Genomic DNA, 23,304 nt, shown 5'->3' with positions numbered 1-23,304 from the left:
AATATAAGACAGGTCCCAGCCTCAACTGAATGCGCCAGGCATTGTTGACTCCCCATGAGTGGCCTTACCCTTTCTGAGACATGGATAAGGGAGTTGGGAGGAGGGGGAGAAGAGGAGGAGAGAACTCTGGTTGGTATGTAAAATTAATAAAAACATAAAAATATAACAGGTCGTCTATAATGATAGCCAATTGGTCACCTAGCAGATATATCATGAAATATGAAATGTTTGACCATTGTTTTAGTTTGGGTTACTAGTGCTATGATAAAACACCATGACCAAAAGCAGTTGGGGAAGAATGGTTTTCTTTGACTCACACTTCCACATTGTGGATTCCAATAGTCTATCCTTGAAACTTAGGACAGAAACTCAGAGTGGGAACCTGGAGGCAGGAGCTGATGCCGAGGCCATGGAGGAGTGCTTCTCACTGGCTTCCTCCCCATGGCTTTCTCATATTGTTTTCTTCTAGAACCCAGGCCCACTACCAGCCAATGGGTGGTCACACCCACATTGGGCTGAGACCCCCACATCAATCACTAATTAAGAAAATGCTCTTCATGCTTGCCTACAGCCCATCTTACAGAGGCATTTTCTCAATCGGTAGTCCCTCTTGTCATATGACTCCAGCCTCTGTCAAGTTGACATAAAATTAGACAGCACAACTATTGTCAACAAAAAGTACATACTTGTTTAGAAATTCTGGAAACTTGTGTTTCCGTAACGTTTATTTATTCATTTGTGGTTATGTGTATTGAATCCTGGGTCTTTCACGTGCTAGGATAGTGCTCTGCCTCAAATATGGCCTCAGATTTTTGTGATTTTCATACTAAAAGTCTTTTGATGACTTTTCTTGTTTATAAAATACATGGATTCCTTTAGATATATACCCCAAATTGGTATTACTGGGTCTTGAGGAAGGTTGTTTCCTAATTTTCGGAGAAATTGCTGCATTGACATCTAAAGGGGATGTACCAGCTTGCTTTCCCACCAGCAATGCGGAAATGTTTCCTTTTCCAAAAGATGCTCAATTGTGCCACAAGGACATGTGCTCAGTTATGTTCATAGCAGCTTTGTTTGTCATAGCCAGAACCTGGAAACAACCTAAATGCCCCTCGACCAAAGAATGGATGAGGAAAATGTGGTACATTTACACAATGGAGTACTACACAGCAGAAAAAAAAATAATGACATCTCGGATTGTGCAAGAAAATGGATGGAGCTAGAAAACATTATTTTGAGTGAGGTAACCCAGACACAGAAAGACAATTATTACATGTACTCACTCATAGGTGGTTTTTAAATATAAAGCAAAGAAAACCAGCCTACAATCCACAATTCCAGAGAATTTAGACAATATTGAGGATCCTGAGAGAGACTTACATCCATCTAATCTACATGGGAAGTAGAAAAAGACAAGATGTCCTGAGTAAATGGGGAGCATGGGATCCTTGGGGGAAGGGTTGAAGAGGGGAGGGAAGAGGTAGAAAGGGGAGCAGAGAAAAATATAGAGCTCATTAAAAATCAATAAAAGAGAAATAAAAAACTGGAAAAATATATGAATTCCATTCCGTTTAGTCTTCATTCAAGGTCTTCTGCTATAAGTCACTACAGATAGCTCCGCCTCAGTCTGACAGCCCTTTGTTTTATCATTTCACATCGTGGGCACTCCTTGCGTACTAGCCAATTCCAGGAAAACTAAGTAGCTCTCAGTCATGCTACAGTGATAATCTGTTTTGTACTCTTGGATTCATGTCTGTAGTAAGAGGACCTCCTACTGCACATTCATATTTTTGTCTTGACCATTGTGGTATTTTTACTTTGCTTGTCTTGTAAATAGCAACTTTTCATTTGAGATTCAGTTTTCTTGGTGACTTTTGTTACTGAGATTTCCAGTTCACAAGTCTGTTACAGAAATTATGGTTTATTGTTCATAGCTGCATGCCCCCCCTTTTTTTCTGGACTAGATTTTTTTTAAGGGTAAGCACAAAAGTCACATGTTATGGGTTTTTGCATTTACATTTTTGGTGTGATCCATGACATAGGATGTTTAATGAACAACTGTTGAATTAAAGTCTGGATGTTCTCTCTAGAAAAGAGAAGGGAGCACCAATTGCTGCAATGAAGTCTGTACCACGGATTCCAAAGGGAGCTGTGGAGGTTCTTCTCAGAGTCGTCAGTGTGTAAATTCTGTGCTCCCAAAGTCTTACTACAGTCATACTAGCCATCTTGGACTCCATACACAGAACTTGGCAGTTTTAAACAACTACTTGTGATTGAAAAATGACCAACAAATTTAAGGTCCCAAAGCGCAGTTTTGGTACCAAAAAAGCCGCTGTCTCTCCCACTTGCCCCTCTCTTCCCGCGCTCCGCACCTGGATGTTGGACCCCCATTACTCTTCTGTGAGTTTTTATTAAAATAAAGAAAAAAACTTAGTATACCCTATTTGGAGCTAGTGTGGGATTATTGATTCGCGTCCCCCTCCCCACCTGTCATGTTCCACTTCAGTAGTTAATTTTCTTAATAGATATTAGGTTTTAAACACTTAACACTATTGTTTTTCTGAATAAGGTTTCCAAATGCTTGGGTATTAATCAATTCAACTTGGGAAAGGACATTTCTGTTAGAAAATTATAAAAGAGAAGTTAAAGGACGTCCCATTTGTTATCACATTTAAAGTTTCATTTGCTTTAAAGTTGCCATCCTGATATCATGCAGTCTTGATTAAATGAATATTATGTCTAGAATTACTAAAATGATACAGTTTTGCATGATTCAATAGTTTTACATTTTAAAACCACCATCTTATCACATTATTCTATTATCAATATGTGAAGTTTTACATTGGCTTTGTATTTTGTCTCTATTATAATTGATCAAGTGTATATTAATTAATGGTTAAATATTCTTTTTAGCATCTGTTTATGTTATCATCCTGACTGAATAAAGAATGTACAATAATGACATTAAAAGGAAGCTTAATGTAATATACAAATCATATTACATTAAATGGCATATACTTTGGAATATATAGAAGTAACTTAATGAGTTATGCAGAACTGAAATGACTTTTCTGAACTACATATTCACCAATTAATTTAAAAAATAAATAGGGAAATAATTTAAAAATAAGATTTTCCTTGCTTAAGCAAAAAATACTAAGACTTAATTTGTAGGAAGATATTATATGCTTTGGGCATTCAACTTTTATATACTTTAGCCTAGTTTATAGCTAAAAACTTTTAAGTAAATATGTGTGTTCTAATTTTAGTTGTTAAGAAACAGTGATCAAAAATGACAATAAAATTTATAATGAAATACAACACTAAGAGGAAAAAAATCAGAGGATCTTACTGGGCCCATTATTCATTCAATTTCTGGCAGTCTTCATGATTACAGATCACTTGACTGGCTAACTTGACATTCTTAGAATGAATTATGTCTCAGATTCATTTTACCTGATCAATTGTTAGTACATGCTGTAATTCGACTTTGTGATATATCAAATTTTCTAACAGAATAAGATGTACAATCAACTCTTTATTTCAGAAAAAGTAAATTGACTTAAAAAAATGAAGCACTGTTTTGAACAATTTTAACAACAGTATAATTTCTGCTTTTGCATTTCAAAGTGAATTTATGATGGTGAACTTATCTTTTCAGATAAAAAATCATTAGGGTGATTTGTTAATATTCATACAATTTCTATAAAATGATATCAGTTCTATAGGCTGTTTGGGGAGTTGCCTAAACCCAGGCTGTAAAAATAAGCTTTCTTTCTTTCCTTCTTTCTTTCTTTCTTTCTTTCTTTCTTTCTTTCTTTCTTTCTTTCTTTCTTTCTTTTCTTTTCTCTCTCTCTCTCTCTCTCTCTCTCTCTCTCTCTCTCTCTCTCTCTCTCTCTCTCTCTCTCGCTCTCTTTTGAGACAGAGTTTCTTTGTGTATCTTTGGAGCCTGTCCTGGAACTTGCTCTGTAGAGCAGGCTGGTTTTGAACTCACAGAGATCCACCAGTGTAGTGAGGAGCTGCGGGCAGGCCAGCTTTTCATCCTGCCCGGCTCCTGGCTGCCTGGCTGCCTGGCTAGCTTATGCCCCGAAATAACAACACACAAACGGTATTCATTTAAACACTGCCTGGCCCATTAGTTCCAGCCTCTTATTGTCTAATTCTCACATCTTGATTAACTCATTTCTAATAATCTGTGTCGCACCATGAAGTGGTGTCTTACCGGGAAAGATTCAGCATGTCTGACCTGGTGGCTGGCTTCATGGTGACTGTCCCAGAGAGGAGAGGCAGGGCAATTGCCTGAGGCATCTGCCTCACTCCCAGCATCCTATTCGTCTACTCCACCTATCTAAATCCTGCCCTATCAAAAAGCCAAGGCAGTTTCTTTATTAACCAATGAAATCAACACAAAACAGAAGACCCACCTACATCATACCAGCCTCTGCCTCCCAAGTGTTGGGATTTAAGGCTTGCTGCACCACTACCTGGTATTGTTTTCCTTTCTTAATATCAAAGAGAATGCATGGGGGAAGAACTCTGGCATTAAAATTTTCTTTTGCTAAAGGAAGTGTAGTTTCCCCTAAATGTCTAATTTGTAAAGACGTCATGATACTGCAAATTTAAAAAGAGGGAATATTTTAATTGTTAATAGGGCAGGTCTCATTCTGAATAGAGCAAAAAATCCCCAGTGACCTGAATCTTGAGTTTTTACATTTGTAAAACTGAACCAATAAGGTCAATTCTACTTTCAAATATATCTGTTCTCTTTTGACTTTTAAAAATTCTTTATACAGAAGGATGCTGGCAGAAAAGTTCTTTGCAACAATGATCACATTGTGTTTTTAATTCCATGCACCCAAACAACCCAAAGAGAAAGCGTGCATGAACTCTATCTACTTATATGCCCTGTAAGACTCCAGTGGAGAAAAATGAATTAACTTTTGTGAGCAGTTGTCAGTTGGAGATGGCTTCTGAGTTAGGAATGGGAGCTAGTGTCTAGTTCCCCTCTAGCTTGGACTTCCACAGGTTCTGTGCATGCTGTTAGTATGTATGTGCTTCAGTTCTATTGTGTCTGGAAGGCATCCTTCCTTGATGTCCTCCATCCCCTCTGGCTCTTATAGTCTTTCCCCCTCATCTTTGTCATAGTTCCCTGAGCTCTGATCAGAGGGGTTTGATGAAGCCATTCCATTTAGGGTTGAGTGTTCCAAGGTCTCTCACCCTTAGCACACTGCCCATTTGTTGAACTCTGTATTGGTTCTCATCTACTGCAGGAGGAAGCTTCTCCATAGATGGCTGAGGTAGATGCTGACCTATGGGTATAACAGAATATAATTAGGAATCATTTTATTGCTATGTCCATTTAGCAGAATGATAGTATTTTTTTAAATCTAGATCAGTGTCTATCTCAGGTTCTTGGCCACCTGAACCAGGTGTGGGTACTATGTAATGGAGTGAGCCCGAGTTCCTGATCAGATAGTGGTTGGTTATTCCCATGTTTGTGACACCATTGAACCAGCATATCATGCGGACAGGTCACCATTGCAAATCTAAGGATTTGTAGCAGAGTTGGTGTTTATCTTTGTCTTCTGGTAGCATGCAGAGTACCTTCAGCGCCATGAACACTAGTCAGCAGGCATGACAGCTTGAGATAGGCACATCTCATCTTCTTCCCATTCACTGAGGTATGTAAGTATGAGGTATGTAAGTATGAGGTATGTAATAGCTGTAATTAGATTTAATATGCCTTAACAGAACTGAGGCTAATATGAACTCCCAGAGATGATAACAGAATGCACAAGACCTGCACAGTTCAAGTCAGACAAAACCACACTGGAGAGAAGGGGAAGTGAGCTTAAAGTCCCACCCCTACCAAAAATTCTCTCTGCAATCCATACCTGTTGCAGAGGGAATATGTATTTTCTCCAATGAAGTGCTCTGGGCACATCAATTACACTCCTGGGAAGGGTCTGTGATCAGGAGTAGTTGTCCAACACAAAAGAGACTCTTGCTCTCTCTCTCTCTCTCTCTCTCTCTGTCTCTCTCTCTCTCTCTCTCTCTCTCTCTCTCTCTCTCTCTCTCTGTGTGTGTGTGTGTGTGTGTGTGCTTTCCACTGTTTTGTGTTAGTTTCTGTTTCTGTTTTGTTTTCTGAGATAAGGAAACAACATAAATTTGGATAGGTAGGGAGATGGAGCAGGATCTGGGGGGAGCTGGGAAAGGGGAAGAATGCTATCAAAATAAATTGTATGGAAAAAGTGAATAAAAAAGAAAAAATCTTTAAAAAATATTTATTTATTTATTATATATACAGTGTTCTGTCTGCATTTACATCTGCAGGTCAGAAGAGGGCACCAGATCTCACTACAGATGGTTGTGAGCCCTCATGTGGTTGCTGGGAATTGAACTAAGGAGCTCTGGAAGAGCAACCAGTGCTCTTCATCTCTCCAGCCAAGAAAAAAAAATCTTAATATGGTAAAAATGTTTATAAAGTAAAAAAATTGTGTGTGTGTGTGTGTGTGTGTGTGTGTGTGTGTGTGTGCTTAAGCTTTTAAAAAGAACATTTAAAATGTTAGGTAATGCCAGCTGGCAAGATGGCCCAGTGGATAAAGACACTTAAAGCCTTAAAATCTGAGTTAGATCCTAGGAGTTCATGGTGGAAGAAGAAAACTTATGCCTGAAACTTACACATGTGCATCCCTGCACACACACAACACATTCACACACATATACACATACACACACAAACACACATACCCCACACACTCACACAATACACAAACACACATGCACATACACATTCACACACACTGCACACACATGCAAAGACACATACTTTATCCATTGAAAAAGAGCTTTTTCATATGATATTCTCTGATTGCAGTCTCTCCATCCCAAATACTCCCAGATCTTACTTACCTCCTACTTACCCAAATTCTTTCTTATTAAAAAAACCAGATAACATATAAAAATAATAAGCAAACAAATCATAATAGGACAAAACAAGCAAGCAAACAGGAAAAAAAGAACTAAAGAAAAAGCAAAAGAGACTCACATATCCACACATACGAAACCTATAAAACAGAATCCGAAACCATAATATATAAGCAAAAGAACTGTAAGGTTAAAAACATACCCAGAGACAACTTTGGAGAAGAAAAAAAACTCTAAAAATACAGTTGGGTTCATGTTGTGTTGACCGACTACTACTGGGCACGGGCCTGCCCTTCAGTGTGTTTTGTGTACCCAGTGAGACTCCATTGGAGAAAACTGACTTTCTTTTGTGGTCAGTTGTCCATTGCATATAGCTGGTTCAGGGATAGGGCTGTGTCCACTTCTCTCAGAACTGACCTCATCTGCCTTAGACCTGTGCTGGCCCTGTGCGTGCTGCCACAGTACATGAGTTCATGTGTGTCAGTCCTGTTTTGTCCAGAAGACCTTGATTCCTTGGTGTTAACCATCCCCACTGACTCTTACCTGCTCCCTGAGCACCCAGGGGAGAGTTTGTAGCTGGGTTGGTGCTGCCCTTTCTCCTCTTGCAGTGTGCGGAGTACCTTCTACTGCCAAGGAAACTGTGCCCCAGATTGACTTCTCATGTTCAGTGAATTATGCAGCTTTGTCTTCAGCTACGGGGCCTTACATTAGTTTGTGGAGAGCAACCCAAATCCCTGGCAATAGCCTGAGTTGTTTAGGGGTTTCCACGGGCCCCTTTGGCAACAACTCAGTTAGATGTGACCCACTTCTGGCACTGGAGATTTCAGTTGATGGTGAGAGACGTCTCGCTGGGACTGAGTCTCCCTGTTATTTGGTGATTCCGTTTATATTTTCTTTACAGTTGTATATATTTTAAGAAGCTTCTACTGTAGTGTGTTTCCACATGACCTCTCAATGGCCCTTAGTTTTATTCTCCCCCACATTTCCTCTCTTATCCACATCTTCTTTCCCCTCTGTAATTCTCCTGTTCAACTCTCCCTCGTTCCATGCATCTATAATATACATTCTCTCTCCTTTTCCTAGGGAGATCTTTCTCTCCCCCAGTGCTTTACTCTATAGTTAACATTTGGGGATTGTATAGCCTGCTTATCAAATATTTAACAGCTAACTTCCACATGTAAGTGAATAATACCATGTTTATCTTTTTGGGCCTGGGTTACCTCACTCAGGTTGATTTTTTTTTCTAGCTCTGTCTAGTTACCTGATAACTTCATGATTTTGATGTTTTAAATTTATACATTCCATTGTACCACATTTTCACTATCTATTCATCTGTTACTGGACATTACTGGACGTCTAGGTTGTTTCCATTTTCTGGCTATTATGAATAGAACAGCAATAAACATGGTTGAGCAAGTGTCATTGTAGTAGGACACAGAGACCCATTTTTAATTGCATTATTTGTTTTCATGATGCCCAGTTTTTTTGAAGTTCTTTATATACTTTAAATATTAGCTCTCTATCTGATGTGTAGGTGGTAAAAATCTTTTCCATTCTGTAGGCTGCCACCTTGTGTGAATGGTGGTATCCTTTGCCTTGCACTAGATTTTCAGTTTCATGAGATCTCATGGAAGCTGGACATGGCATCCCAGGAAGAGGAAAAGAGTCAAGGATACACCAGCTAGGGGTCCACAAAAGCCTCAAGCTAATACCACATATGCAGAGGACCTGATGAAGACCCACCCAGGCCCTGTGCTTGCTGCTTCAGTCTCTGTGAGTCCATATGAGCTCTGCTTAGTTGATTCAGCGGGCCATGTTCTCCTGGTGTCCTCCATCCCCTCTGACTCCCGAAATCTTTCCTCTACCTCTTCTGGGAGATTTTCTGAGCTCTGAGGGGAGAGATAGGATGAAAACCTCCAGTTTAGACTCTCTCTCAACATAATGTCTGGCTGTGTGTCTCTGCACTCCCACCTGGTACTAGAGGAAGACTCTATGATGCTGGCTGTAAAAGGCACCAATCTAGATCCATGATCTGTGAGTATAGAAGAACATTTTTAGGAATTTTTTAGACTAGTCACGTTTGGTTTTATCTAGGGGTCTGGATTATCCAGTCTCTGGTTTCTGGCCATCCAGACAGTAGAGGGCACAGGCTCCCTCCTGTGGGGTGGGCCTCAAGTTAAATCAGACATTGGTTGGCCAACTCTTATCAATTCTGCACCGCAATTGCCCAGGGCATTGTAGGCAGGACACATTGTAGGTCAAAGGTTTTGTGACTGGGTTGATGTCTATGTTTCTCTTTTGGTAGCCTTCAAAGAACCTTCCTGTACAGAGACTAGAATGTAGGAGTGAGGACTCTGTGCAGGCACCAACTCGAATTCTTCACATTCAGTGAACTGTGTGGGAGTTGTCACCCGCAATGGGGCTCTCAGTCAGTTTGCAGACAGCACCTCTCTGTCCTTCAGCCCTGGTTGTTTAGTGATCTCCAAGGGATCCCCTTGGCTAACAACTCAATTGAATGCAGCTCAGTCCCACCAATGGGAGTCTTGCCTGGCTACAATAGATGACCAGTTCAGTCTCCATATCTCCTATTACTAGGAATAGTCACTGATGTCACCCTTATAAATTCCTGGAAGTTTCCACACTGCTTCCCAAATCCCAATTCCAGTTGCCTCTCCCTACACTCTCTGCCTCCACACCATCTCTCCCCACAGCCTGATCCACCCTGTTTCCATTCCCACCAGCTCCCAGTCCAAATAGCAAATTCTATTTCCCTTTTACAAGAAGATTCATGCCTCACCCCTTAGAGCCCTCCTCTTGACCTATCTCTCTAGGTCTACAGATTGTTGACTGGATATCTTTTACTTAACAGCTAATATCCATGTATAAATGAATACATCTCATATTTGACTTTCAAGGTCTGTCTTATCTCACTCAGGATGATTGTTTCCAGTTCTGTTCACTTGACTGCAAATTTCATGATGTCATTTTTAAAAATTAAATTTATTTATTTTACATCTCAATCACAATTTCTCCTCCCTCTTCTTCTTCCATTCTCTCTCCCCACCTCCCCTCTTTCCCCACCCCAAATCTACTCCTCCTCTGTTTCTGTTCAGAGGGGCAGGCCTCCCATGGATATCAACAAAGCATGGTATATCAAGTTGCAGTAAGACTAAGCATCTCCCCTTGTATGAAGGCTGGGCAAGGCAACCCAGTATGAGTAATAGTGCCCCCAAAGCCAGCCAAAGTACAAGGAGCAGCATTAGGAACCGCCCCTACTCCCAGTGTTAGGAGTCCCACAAGTAGACCAGAGTATTATTTATTATTATCTCTCTCTCTCTCTCTCTCTCTCTCTCACACACACACACACACACACACAAACACACACACAAACACACACACACACACACACACACACACACACACACACGCACACACACACACACACACACACGCGCACACACCTGGCCTTGGTTGGTCCCATGTAGTCTCTCTGGTTGGCTGTTAAGTATCTGTGTGCTGCTATGAGCCCAGGTTAGTTGTTTCTGTGGGTTTTCTTGACCCCTCTAGCTCCTACAATCCTTTCTACCTCTCTTCAGAAGGATTTTCCAAGATCAGCCTAATGTTTGACTGTGGGTCATTGCATCTGTTTCCATAAGTTACCAGATGAAGGCTCTATGATGACAACTGGGGTAGTCAAAAATCTATGAGTATATCAGAATTTCATTGAACATCATTATTTTTATTTTTATTAAAAATTTCCATCTCCTCCCCTCCCCTCACTTTCCTCCCCTCCCCTCCACCAACACCCCCACTCCCTCCCTCTCCAGGGCAAAGAGCAGTCAGGGTTCCCTACACTATGAGAAGTCCAAGGTCCTCCCAACTCCCCCCAGGTCCAGGAAGGTGAGCATCCAAACTGACAAGGCTCCCACAGAGCCTGTCCATGCAGTAGCATCAAAGCCCAGTGCCATTGTCCTTGGCTTCTCAATCAACCTCCACAGTCAGCCACATTCAAAGAGTCCGGTATGATCACATGCTCTATCAGTCCCATTCCAACTGCCCTTGGTGATGTCCCATTAGATCTGTCCCACTGTCTCAGTGAGTGAACACACCCATCACGGTCCTGACTTCCTTACTCATGTTCTCCCTCCTTCTGCTCCTCATTAGGACCTTGGGAGCCCAGCATTGGACATCATTTTACATTGACATTTTTCCCCAAGCATGTCTGGTTCTATCCTAGGTCTCTGGGGCATCCATCCTCTGAGTACCAGGTCAGGGATAGGCTTACTCTAATGGCATAGGTCTCAGGCTGGACCAGTCATTGGTTGGCCACTCCCATAATCTGTCTTCCACCCTTACCCCAGCACCTCCCATTAGGAATGACCAGCTGTAAGTCAAAGATTGTATGGCTGGTGAGTGTCCCAATCCTTCCATTGAAAGTCTGACCTGGTCACAGGAGATGGCCAATTCAGGCTACATATCTACTCTTGCTAAGAATCTTAGTCAGGACCATCATTGTAGATATCTGGGGGTTTCTCTTGCACCAGGTTTCTAACTGACCTTCACATGCCCACTCCCTTTCCAGTCATATCTTTCAGTACCCCCCCACATCTATTCCTATAATCCAATTTCTCATATTTCTATTCCCACCTGTCCCCAGTCCAGCAACAGGATCTCCTGAATTCCACTTTGTAGGGAAATCCATACATCTCACCTTGGGCCCTCCTTTTTACCTACCATCTCTGGGTCTATGGATTATTATCCTTTACTTTACATGGTTATCCTTTACTTTACAGCTAATATCCACTTAGAAGTGAGTACATACTATGTTTGTCTTTCTGGGTCTAGGTTACTGTACTCAGGTTGATTTTTTTTCAAGTTCTATACATTTGACTGAAAATTTCATGATGCCATTATTTTATTTGTTCATTTTTATTTTATTGATTTTTAATAAGCTTTACATTTTTCTCTGCTCCCCTCACTGTCTCTCCCCTTCCCCTTCAATCCTCCCCCAAGGTCCCCATGCTCCAATTTACTCAGGAGATCTTGTCTTTTTCTACTTCTCATGTAAATTAGATCTATTTAAGTCTCTCTTAGTGTCCTCATTGTTATCTAAGTTCTCTGAGATTGTGGTACATTTACACAATGGAGTACTATACAGCAGAAAAAATAACAACATCTTGAATTTTGCAGAAAAATGGATGGAGCTAGAAAACATTATTTTGAGTGAGATGTCATTATTTTTAACTGCTGAAGATTCCAATGTTTAAATGTACCACATTTTCTTTATTCATTCTTTGGTTGAGGGACATCTAGGTTGTCCCCAAGTTCTGGCTATTATGAATAAAGCTGGATGAACATAGCTGAGCAAGTGTTTTTTGTATTATGATTGTGCATCCTGGTGTAGGAGGGCCTTTTGTATTTGTATTGCTTTTATTGGTTGAATAAAGAGACTGCCTTGGCCTTTTGATAGGGCAGACTTAGGTAGGTGGGGTAGACAAAACTGGATGCTGAAAAAAGGACAGACAGGCAGACACCATGAATCTCTGGCCTGAGATGGATGTAGGTTAGAATCTTGACGGTAAACCACAGTCACGTAGTGATGCACAGATTTAATAGAAATGGGTTAATCAAGATGTGAGAGTTAGCCAAGAAGATGCTAGATATAATGGGCCAGACAGTAAATTAATCAATACAATTTCCATGTGGTTATTTCAGGGGTTAAGTTAGCTTGGCGACAGGATGCAACCGGCTCCTTCATACTACACATCCTTTATAATAAGTCCAAAAGTGGTATGTCTGGATCTTGAGTTAGATTGATTTACAGTTTTGTGGAGTACTGCTCTTGTTATACATCCTCACCAGCATGAGCTGTCATTTCTGATTTTGATCTTAGCCATTCTGATAGGTTTAAGATGGTACTTTTGATTTGCATTTCCCTGATGGCTAAGGATGTTGAACATTTCTTTAAGTGTATCATGGACTATTGAGATTCTTCTGTTGAGAATTTTTTGTTTAGATCTGTATCCCATTTTTTGAATTGCATTATTTGGTTTTGTGATGACTAGTTCCTTGAGTTCTTTACATATTTTGGAAATAGTCCCTCTGTAAGATGTGTGGTTGATGAAATTCTTTTCTCATTCTATAATCTGCTGTTTTATAGTATTTTTTTATTAAGAAATAATTTTATTTTATTTTTTTCCAGTTTATTTATTTTTTATTAAAAATTGCCATCTCCTCCCCTCCTCCTTCCCCTTCCCTCCCCTCCCCTCCACCCACACCCCACTCCCTCCCTCTTGAGGCCAAACAGCCATCAGGGTTCTCTACACTATGTTGAGTCCAAGGTCCTCCCAACTCCCCCCAGGTCCAGGAAGGTGAGCAACCAAACTGACAAGGCTCACACAGAGCCCGTCCATGTCGTAGAGACCAAGCCCATCGCCATTAGTATTATTTGCCTGAAAGAATCTTCAGTTTCATGAGGTCCCATTTATTAATTGTCAATCTTTGTGTCTCTGCTAATGGTTCTATACAGGAAGTTTTCTCCTTTGTCAATGCATTCCAGGATATTCCTCATTTTCTCTATTAGGTTTAGTGTAACTGGATTTATCTTGATGTTTTTGATCCACTTGGACTTAAATTTTATGCAGTGTTATAGATGGTCCAGTCTATTTGATGTTCTGTAAAACTTCTTGTATCTTTACAGGAATGTCCTTCTTTAGGTTGGGAAATTTTTCTTCTATGATTTTGTTGAATATATTTTCTGTGCCTTTGAACTGGGATTCTTTTCCTTCTATTCCTAATAGTCTTAGGTTTGGTCTTTCCATAGTATTCTAGGTTTCCTGGATGGTTTGCATCAAGAATTTTTTTTAGATTTAACATTTTCTTTGATGGACTAAGTTATTTTCTCTATCATATCTTCAATGCCTTAGATTCTCTCTTTCATCTCTTGTATATGTGGGTGATGTTTGCATCTGTAGTTACTGTTTGCTTACCCAGATTTTCCATCTCCAGAATTCCCTCAGTTTGTGTTTTCTTTATTGCTTCTATTTTTATTTTCATGTCCTAAACAGTTTTCTTCATTTCTTTCAATTACTTGTTTGTTTTCTTTGCTTCCTTTAAGGGATTTACTTATTTCCTTCAATTGTTTGTTTGTGTGTTTGTGTTTTTCTATCTTTAAGGGCTTAATTAATTCCCTCTAGTTGTCTATTTGTATTTTCCTGGATTTATTCATTTCTTCTTTAAGGAACTCTTTCATTTTTATGTAGCTGGTTTTAAGGACTTTTTTCTTGTGCTTCAGTTGTATTGGGATATTCAAGGCTTGCTATGGTAAGGTTCTGGTAGAGACATATTGCCCTGGCTGTTATTGATCATGTTTTTACTCTGGCATCTAGGTGCCTGGGTTTGGAGTGACTATAGGTCTAGTTGCAGATTTTTGGATATTCTTTTATTGGCTGGCTGTTTTGTTCCTTGGTTTCTGTCTCCTCTCTAGATTTTCAGAAATTATTATGGCCATGTGTTTTCTGTTTTTCTGAATTATCCAGCTAGTGTGTTCACAGTGATTACTTGCTGGCATTGGAGGCTGGGATGATAAGAAGAGTGAGGGGAGGGAGATGAGGAGGGATTGGTTTGTGGGATCTACAGGAGGCATGGAGAGAGGGAAAGGAAGGGTATAGTGGTTCTGTTGTAGCACTGGGGTGAAAAAAGCCCAATTTTAATATAAAGAAAAATAACAGTAGGAGTGGGGCTGTCTCTGATTCTTTTGCCTGCTCTTGGGACCCTTTTCCTCTTACTGGTTACTTTGCCCAGCCTTGACATGAGGGTTTGTACCTAGTCTTTTTGTATCTTGTTATGCTGTGCTCAGTTGATATCCTTGGGAGACCTGTTCCTTTCTAAAGAGAAATAGAGGAGAAGTGGTTCTGGGGGAGGTAGGGACAATGGAAGGAGTGGATGGAGGGAAACTACAGTTGGGATGGATTGTATGAGAGAAGGATTAAAAAAAGATTGTTGGTAGGGATTATGCTGATTTGGTACAGTATCAATTGCCAGGTTCTCCTCCAATTTCCATGACTTCACTAGCACTGAGTAATTAGTTAGATATCTCTCTTGTTGAGTGGATCTTAAGTTCAATTGGGTGATGTTTACTGTTAATGTATGTATGCCCCTACTGTACTCTTGGGGTTATAATGCCATGATGGGGATTTTGTGATTCACAGGAATCATAGATGTGCAGGACTGTTGGCTGCTTCCCTTTTTGGGGAGCCTTCATGGCTCTGTCTGCTACCATGAATAGTAGTCTTCAAAGAGGAGGCATTCAGGTCAGTTCTGGCAAAGGGGACTCTGGGCCCTGTATTTGAAGTATGTGGTTTCTCCAGTTATAGGGATTTACCTTCTATCTCTCAATTACTAGTTTTGATAAACTGTATGTATTACTTTGGTAAAATTTGATATGCGATCTCTGTGAAAAAATTCAGATAATAAATTCATTTTACTATTTATCTTTATTACTCAGTAAATAACTTTGGAATGTGTTCACTCACTGTTTTATTCGTTGTGTGGATGTTTGGTTGAGTAATATATATACATGTGTGTGACAATGCACATGGATGATCTGTACACGAAGTTGAAATCCTCATGCATGTGTATGTGAAGGTAAAGAAGTGCTTATGCAACCATGTGTGCACCAAGTGAAAGTGCTTATGCATATGTATGCATGAAGATCAAGGTCAAGTGTTCATGCATGTGCATGAAGTTGAAGGCCAGAGAAACACATTGCTACCTTCCTTAATTACTTCCCAGCTTATTTCCTTGACACAGTATCTTTCACTGAACTCACAAACCACAGATTTAGCCAGGCCAGTGAGATCCAGGGCTCCTCCTATCTCTGCTTCTCTGTTTCTGCTATTACAGATACAGTGCATACCTGGTATTTTAGGTGGGTCCTGGAAATCTGGACATAGGTCTTCATGCTTGAATGGTAAGTACTTCCTTGACTGGCTGTATAGGAACTACTTATTGCCTATGCTTAGAATAACCTTTCACAGTGTAAAAAGGAAATTGGGCTAAGCTGAGCTTATTAATACTTTGTGAGAATTAGTTAATTGATCCATTTTAAAAGATCAAAGAAATGACCGAAGCTGCAACTGTGAGGGATCAGTTTGTATGTGCTAGAAATAATTGATTTAATAAAGTAATTTTTAGATAAATGCATAATATACTATCTAACTAAAAGAACAGAGTTTTGAAAATGCAAATAGGTAAAACATTTGTATGAGTTTGATGCATAGTAACAACTTATTAAGATGTAGGACAATGTAGCAGTTGACATTGACTTCAAATTTTACATATTTTTATTTTATGTGTATGAGTATTTTGTCTCCATGTATGCATGCTTGCCATGTTCATACCTTGTACTCTCAGTCAGAAGAGACTGTCACATGATCCCCTGGACCTGAAGTTACGAAAGGATGTGTGCTACCATGACAATGTCAGGAACTGAACTCAGATTCTCTGAAAGGGCAGCACATGCTCTTAACCACCGAGTAACTCTCTAGCCCCAAGATTGAATTTTAATACTCATGTTGAAAATTGTTGCATTTTCTCTCTTTCATGGAAGAAACCAAAATTTATACCACTTGGCATTCAGCAGATTGCTGTCATATTCTGTGGGTTAATACTTGGGTGAACTATACAGCAAATTAAATGGTTGGTGATTGCTGCATAATCCAAGGCTGATTCCAACCAGTTAAAATGAGGCGGTGTTGGCTTAGCTGTAAGTAGTCTGTGGCCTATGGTTTCTGTGACAACTCAGGCCCAGGTGACTTGGATATGTCTTGCCAAGCTGCTCTGCAGAAATAAACACAGTGTTTGTAAACAGAATTGCTAAGCCTTGTCTCACAAGGCTTCAAGTTTTCAAAGTATGAGACAGCTGGGTCAAGGGTCAAAGGTGAAAGGTAGCAAGCCAGTTGGGGTCTATTTTCTTGCAGAGCCTTTGGCTGCCTTTCAGGCTGAGCTCTTGGAAACAGTTCACACAAAGGCCTTCTGCCAACAGACTACTGACAGTTGGCTTAGGCGGGATCCTGTCACAAAAATCCTCTCCTTTGCTTTTCTCTCTATGTCTTGGCTTTGGAAATTTATAAAAATACAAGGAGTAGTATACAAACCACCTATGTAAATGAAATAATCAACTCAACTTGGGTATTATATAAAATAAGTTTAGGTGGTTTTTTTTTAGAAACAGAGTTCCTGAAATTGGATTTCTGGAGATATATTTTTGAAAATTGATGGAAAAAGACATTTTGGAAAAATAATAACTATATTAAAACAATAAAGAAGATTAAAAGTAATGGCAAAAATATTATTGTGTTAATTGTAAGGTTCTTAAAACTGAAGTATCCCTGTATGCTAGTATGCTACTAGAGGCAGTTGAACAATCTACTGAGACATGCTAATTAATTAATTAAAAATTTTAATTATTCTTTATTATTCATATGGTTATTAGGATATTATTTATTAGTATATGTTATGATTTGACTGCTACGATTTGGTGTGACTTAGAAGGAAGAGGTAAAATTAAGATTCCTTAGAGGTTCTTTTCCTTTTTATATCTTTTTGTTTTGCGTAGGCATGCATTTTAAGAGCAGGAAAAATAGACAATCCAACTAAGTACTCTGTGTTCCTTCTCCAATGTTAGTGCTTATCTCAAACGCTGCTTTAGTTAGGTGGCTGTTCCACAAGCCAACTGGTTTATTTTCTCTCATGTGTTTGTAGATTTCTATAGGCACAACTAATATTTTGGTTGGTTTTGGCATACTTTCACACCTGGATCTATGGTCATCTCTTAATGATGACTTGTTACACGAGAAAAAAGTTTGTTTTTTTTTTTTTTTGCCAAGTACTCTAGGCTAGCTAGAAACTCACAATCTTTTTGTTTCAATACAGAATTCTGGGGATACAGGTGTGAACTCTGGCTGTACATTTCTTAAGGAGAAAATGATGAGGTGAAAGGCCATGAAAGGGTGGTCAAGGATCCATATCTCCACACAAAATATGAGGCATCAGTCACTTTAACTGTGAGTACACTCCTTTAATGCTAACAGTTAATTATAAAGAGATCACCCAGCTGAATGGAAAATAAACTCATTTCATTAGGAAGTTTGGTTTATCTGTTAGGGTGGAACCAAGGCAGGCACAGGTTGCCTGTTGTTAGGGTGGAACCAAGGCAGGCACAGGTTGCCTGTTGTTAGGGTGGAACCAAGGCAGGCACAGGTTGCCACTTGTTTCTATTCAGTCTGTACTGGGGAGGCAGCCATGGGTGAGTTGGCCTTTCCAATGGGCTTCATTTTTCTTTTTATATCTGAATCCAGTTTCTTCTCCATCTCCTCGTCCCAGTTACTCCCCACCTCCTCTCCCATCTAGATCTGCTCTGTTTCATTTTTACATGTTGACAACATTACAAGTTCCTTAAAAATACAAAGATCACTGAAGTTTTAATGAGGTCAAGCAAAACAGATGCCACATTAATTCTTTTGAGTTAAGATTCTCCTTATTCATTCAAAATAAAGAAAATATGCAGATAACTTGTGAAAGTATAAAATAATGGTTCTGGGGCTGGAGAGAGTGTTCAGTAAAGAGCACTTGTTGCTCTTGTAGAGGATCCAAGTTTGGTTCCCAGCATCCGCATGGCAACTCACAACCATCTGTAACTAGAGTTCCCGGGAATTTAACACCCTCTTCTGACCCCCACAGGCGTCCAATATACAAGTGATGTACATACATATATGTACACAAAGTATCCGTATACATAAAGTAAAAATAAAATAAAAATTTTAATAAATAAAATGCTTCTACAAATTTCAAGTTTTTTTAAAAAATGATTTTTATATTTTTACAAAAAGAACAATGAAAATTATGAAGTAAGTGTTTGGAAGTGTCACAATAATTTATCAATAATCAGATGGGGTGATAATACTTACAAATGTTTTGTGTTTAATGTTTTCTAATTACCCATTAATTAAGGAACAACTCAATAGTATGATTTTCCAATATTGTATACTGCTTGCTCATAAATTTAAAGAGTATAGCTATGTCTAATTATCATAAAACTACAATCATTAATAGAAATAAACATTATAAAAGGACAATTCTTACTATTGACTGAATGTAGTTCAAATTAGAAAGTCATGAAGAAGAAAATACACTCTCTCTGTGTGTATATGTGTGTGTACATGCTGTCTATCCTGGATTGTAATGTTAAGGATTATTGATTTCTCAATAATATAAATGACATTTGATAAAGCTGTTGTTACTACTGCTGGAAGAAATACAAGAAAGGTACAAAATTTCCTGCCACAATCTATATTAAAGGCACCGAAATTACTGATACTGATCATAATATTGATGAAGTCAAAGTGCATCTTATATACTCTAGAAGAAAGTAAAGATTTATTGGTTAGCAGCTTGAGTTTCTAGAAACCACCATCAGGCTTCTGTTGTTTGGGTTGTAGCTAGGATGTAGTCACCAGCCTCGGAAGCCTGGTTGTTGCCTCATACTGGAGGTAGCAGAAACAGGATCAGTGAAAACAAACTTCACAGAGAAGATGAGGAGAAGAGAGATAAGATTACAGAGGAGATGTGATGCTCAGTGCCCCTCTTAACCTGCATCCGTGAACTATTTCATACTTTATGGTAGCCACTTACTTCCTCACAACACTTACTGAGAAAAGTGGCAAAAGGACTGAATTTGAATAGAAAGAAAAAAGTATTTATAATGCAGTTTGACTTATATTGGTTTAGGACAATGACAGCATGAGGTTTTCTTCTTAGATCTATGACCTCTCTAGCATGGGTGGTGTCAGGTTTATAGTTCCAGGCATGAACTTCTTCCTGTTGAGTGGGTTTTAAACCCAACTGACCAGCTGTTGCATATTCCCCAAGAAAAATTCTTACTGCTGCAGCATGGTGGGTGTTTTGGCAATCCAGTGACTGTTGAGGTTCACATCTTACATATGGGTTAGGTTGATTGCTCTGTCCTTTGGTGGCTGGCTTAGCATCTTCTCACACCATAAGAGTCAGTCCTTAGGAGGAGGTCCAGCTTGGTTCTTTGAAGGGCTGTGTCCAAAGTGTGTGGTATCTTCAGCAATGGGAGGCATTCTGGGAGGCAACCAAGGCAAACAACAACCACCTATAATGTTTTGTGAGTCTCTTGGACAACCAGCAGGTCAAATCAAGGTTTCCCATGCCTAGAACTGGGGGCTTGTTAAAGTGTCTATGGGGAGTATTATCACCCTAAGTGGTATAGCTCCATTTAAACTATTATGTATAAATATACACTTGTATATTGCATACCTAATTTTAAGTAAATAACAAAATAATGTTTCCCTATGGATTTTTCTACCATCATTGATATTCTTTACCCATCCTCTTTTCTCCCCACCCCGTATCCCCCCAGAGCTATATCCAGTTTTCTCATTTACCCCTTAGCACCTGTGTCCTACTATCCCTTTCTCTATGGCTCCTTCTCTGCTCTTCTCCTGGACCACAGTCCATTTCACAGTCACCCCGGGTTCTGTCCTCACACCTGAAGATGTAGAACTAACTAGAGAACATGTGGTACTCATCTTTCTGGGCCTGGGATATCTCACTTAATATGTTTTCTACCTCCTCCCTTTTACCCGAAAGCTTCATTTTTCTTTATAGCTGCAAAGTATTCCACAGTGCATATGCACTACATTTCCTTATCCATTCTTCAGTCCAAGGACCTTTAGGCTGTTTCTATGTCCCAGCGATTGTGAATACCACACCTGTGCACATCACATAGCTGAGGAAGTAGCTTTGTGGAGTAGGAAACGGATCCTGTGGACTTACACTAAGGAGTAACTGCATAGCTAGGTCTTCTGGTGGATCTATCATCTATCTATCTATCTATCTATCTATCTATCTATCTATCTATCTATCCATCTATCTATATTTGAGTTTTGAGAATTTGCTATACTGATTTCCAGAGTGACTGGACCAGTCTGCACTCATACCAACAGTGAATGGAGTCCCCTTTCCCCATAAAATATATGTATTTTAATGTTTTTATTTTAATAGTTTATACAATACTATTATATCATATGCTTACTTTACTTAAACATATATAGACATATTTGGCCAACAAGAAAAGAAGAAAAATCAAAATAAATGTGTGTTTTGAAACACATGTGCATTGGGAATCTGTTGCTTCTCTTAGCTCCTTTATATGTCTGGTCATAGGGTTTAAAGAGATGCGTTTATTTGTTTTTCTGCTTCTGTTAGTTATCTTGATTGAGGTTAGAGTCTCAAGATGCTTAGGTGAGCACTCTTCCACTGCAATACAACCCCAGCCAGAAACTGTAGTTTTAAAATAGGATGTTAAATACAAGATGAATTGATTCTTCTGCTACTTAACCAAAGAAAAAAGGCATAATAGAATGCATATTTATTTTCAACATGCTGTTGCCTTAGTCTTCCTTACATTCTTGGTATTTATTTATTTATTTATTTATTTATTTTCTGTTTAATTTCTTGGGATTGAATGAAAAGCCCTGTATATGCTAAGCTAACACTTTACCATAGAGTTACCCTTGTCCAATTCCTACATGCTGATTTTAGTTCCTAATCTTTGAGAAATAGGATACTTAATTATAGTGATTTTTTTGGTAATTTTTAGTTCAGGCCATTCATAAATGTTCTATTTTAAATCTACTTTGGTTTGGCCAATTTTCAGCACTAGGCTATGTGGTGAGGACCCCAGGTTGTGTGTATGGGGGTATATGATGTGGGATTTCATTCTGTATGCTGTGAATACCATTGGTTAATAAAGAAGCTGCTTTGGGCCTATTGCAGTGCAGAATAGGGTAGGGAGCAATTCCAGGCAGATAGAGAAGGAGAGAGTAGGCAGAGTCAGGGAGACGCCATGTACCCATTGCTGGAGACAGATGCAGGATGTGGATAGAACCTTACTGGTAAGCCACAACTACATGGTGATACACAGATTAATAGAAATGGGTTAATTCAATATGTAAGAGCTAGTTAGGAATATGCTAGAGTCATTGGCCAAGCAGTGTTGCAATTAATATAGTTTCAGTGTCATTATTTTGTGTCTGGGTGGCTGGGAAATGAATGAGCAGTCTCTGACAGCAGGTGGATGCGTGCACATGAGTATGAAGGCCAGAGGTCAGCACTGTGTGTCTTTCTCAATATTTCTCCATCTTACTTTTTGAGATAATGTTCCTCACTGAACTGCTACTCGTTGACTCTGCTAGACTTCCTGGCCTACAATTTCCAGGGACCCTTTTGTTTCTGCACCCACTCCAAGTTCTGGGATTGCAGATGTGCGTTGCTGTCCTTTACTTGCTGGCCAGCCTGCTCTAGGGACATTCTTGTTTTTGCACCCCAAATCCTGAGCTTACAGACATGCACCGCTGCAGTCAGCTTTTGAATGTGCATGCTGGGGATCTGCATGCAGGACTCGTGTGTTCAGCAGAACTTTACTTATTGAGCCATCACCTCGGATGTGCTTCAGTAAACCCGAGAACTGCCATACTGTTAGTAAATAATCCGCTGTGATAGGCATTTCTTTCAAAACCGTCCAGTTCTCTCACTGCTGGCACCTGTTTGTGGGCAATGTTTTGTTTCTAATAAAGTTGATGCTAACTACAGATTTGAGGATTAAATGAACAACTACTTCAGGAAGGTGTCATTGTCCCAATCCTAAGAACAAAGAAATCGAGCTACACGTGAAGAAAAATGACATTTCTTAGATCAACAACAACAACAACAAACCAAACTGGATTCACCTTCCACTTTGAAATTATATGATCTTTGGGAAAAAAATCTATCACTTCTTTTGAAGTTCAGTTTTCTTATGTGATATAGGTTATTGGGAGGGTTTGAGTGAAACTAATGTGAGAATGCTTTCAAGCTGACATGACCTGCCTTGCAATCCAGGATTAGAGTATTAAAATAGACGGCCGCCTGTGAGCCTATTGGCTTAAAGTGCGTAGACAGAGTAGCCCAGTGCTCTTGATGCTGTTTCCATACAGCCTCAGAGACAACATGTCTGCTTGCCACCAATTTTATATATATTACTAATATTTGCCTTAAAAGAAATTTTGTGTATGTGCCTTTAAGAAATATTATAAAATAGTTGGTTTCTTTGTTCTCCTTTCCAGCATCCTTAATATTATTTATCCCTCCCTCTTCCCCTCCCTTTGCCCTCCTATCCCCTTCCCTATTTAAGTCTCCTCTTGTTTTTTCCCTTTCTCCTTTCATAACATCTGTTTTGTATACATCCCTTCTTGGATGACTTTGTCCTCTGCTTCTATTGTCTACTTTCCTGGCCTCTGAAGTTACTTCAGT

At 39.4% G+C, this 23,304-nt stretch overlaps 1 long non-coding RNA gene across 2 annotated transcripts in view; it reads left to right on the top strand.

The window, feature by feature from the left end:
* Nucleotides 1–23,304, top strand: part of LOC119809659 — a 62,563-nt gene that overhangs the window by 35,399 nt on the left and 3,860 nt on the right. The window contains exon 4 of one of the 2 annotated variants that reach the window (XR_005284664.1): nt 17,863–17,993. This is a non-coding gene — a long non-coding RNA (uncharacterized LOC119809659). Of the gene's footprint in view, nt 1–2,090; nt 2,380–17,862; nt 17,994–23,304 lie in introns of those variants that run through there. The other variant, XR_005284665.1, reaches the window with a different exon arrangement.

The sequence above is a fragment of the Arvicola amphibius genome, chromosome 3 (genome assembly GCF_903992535.2).
Source record: "Arvicola amphibius chromosome 3, mArvAmp1.2, whole genome shotgun sequence".
NCBI classification, from domain to species: domain Eukaryota; kingdom Metazoa; phylum Chordata; class Mammalia; order Rodentia; family Cricetidae; genus Arvicola; species Arvicola amphibius.
The sequence above is the reverse complement of the archived record's forward strand: the minus strand, read 5'-3'. Positions and strand labels throughout refer to the sequence as shown.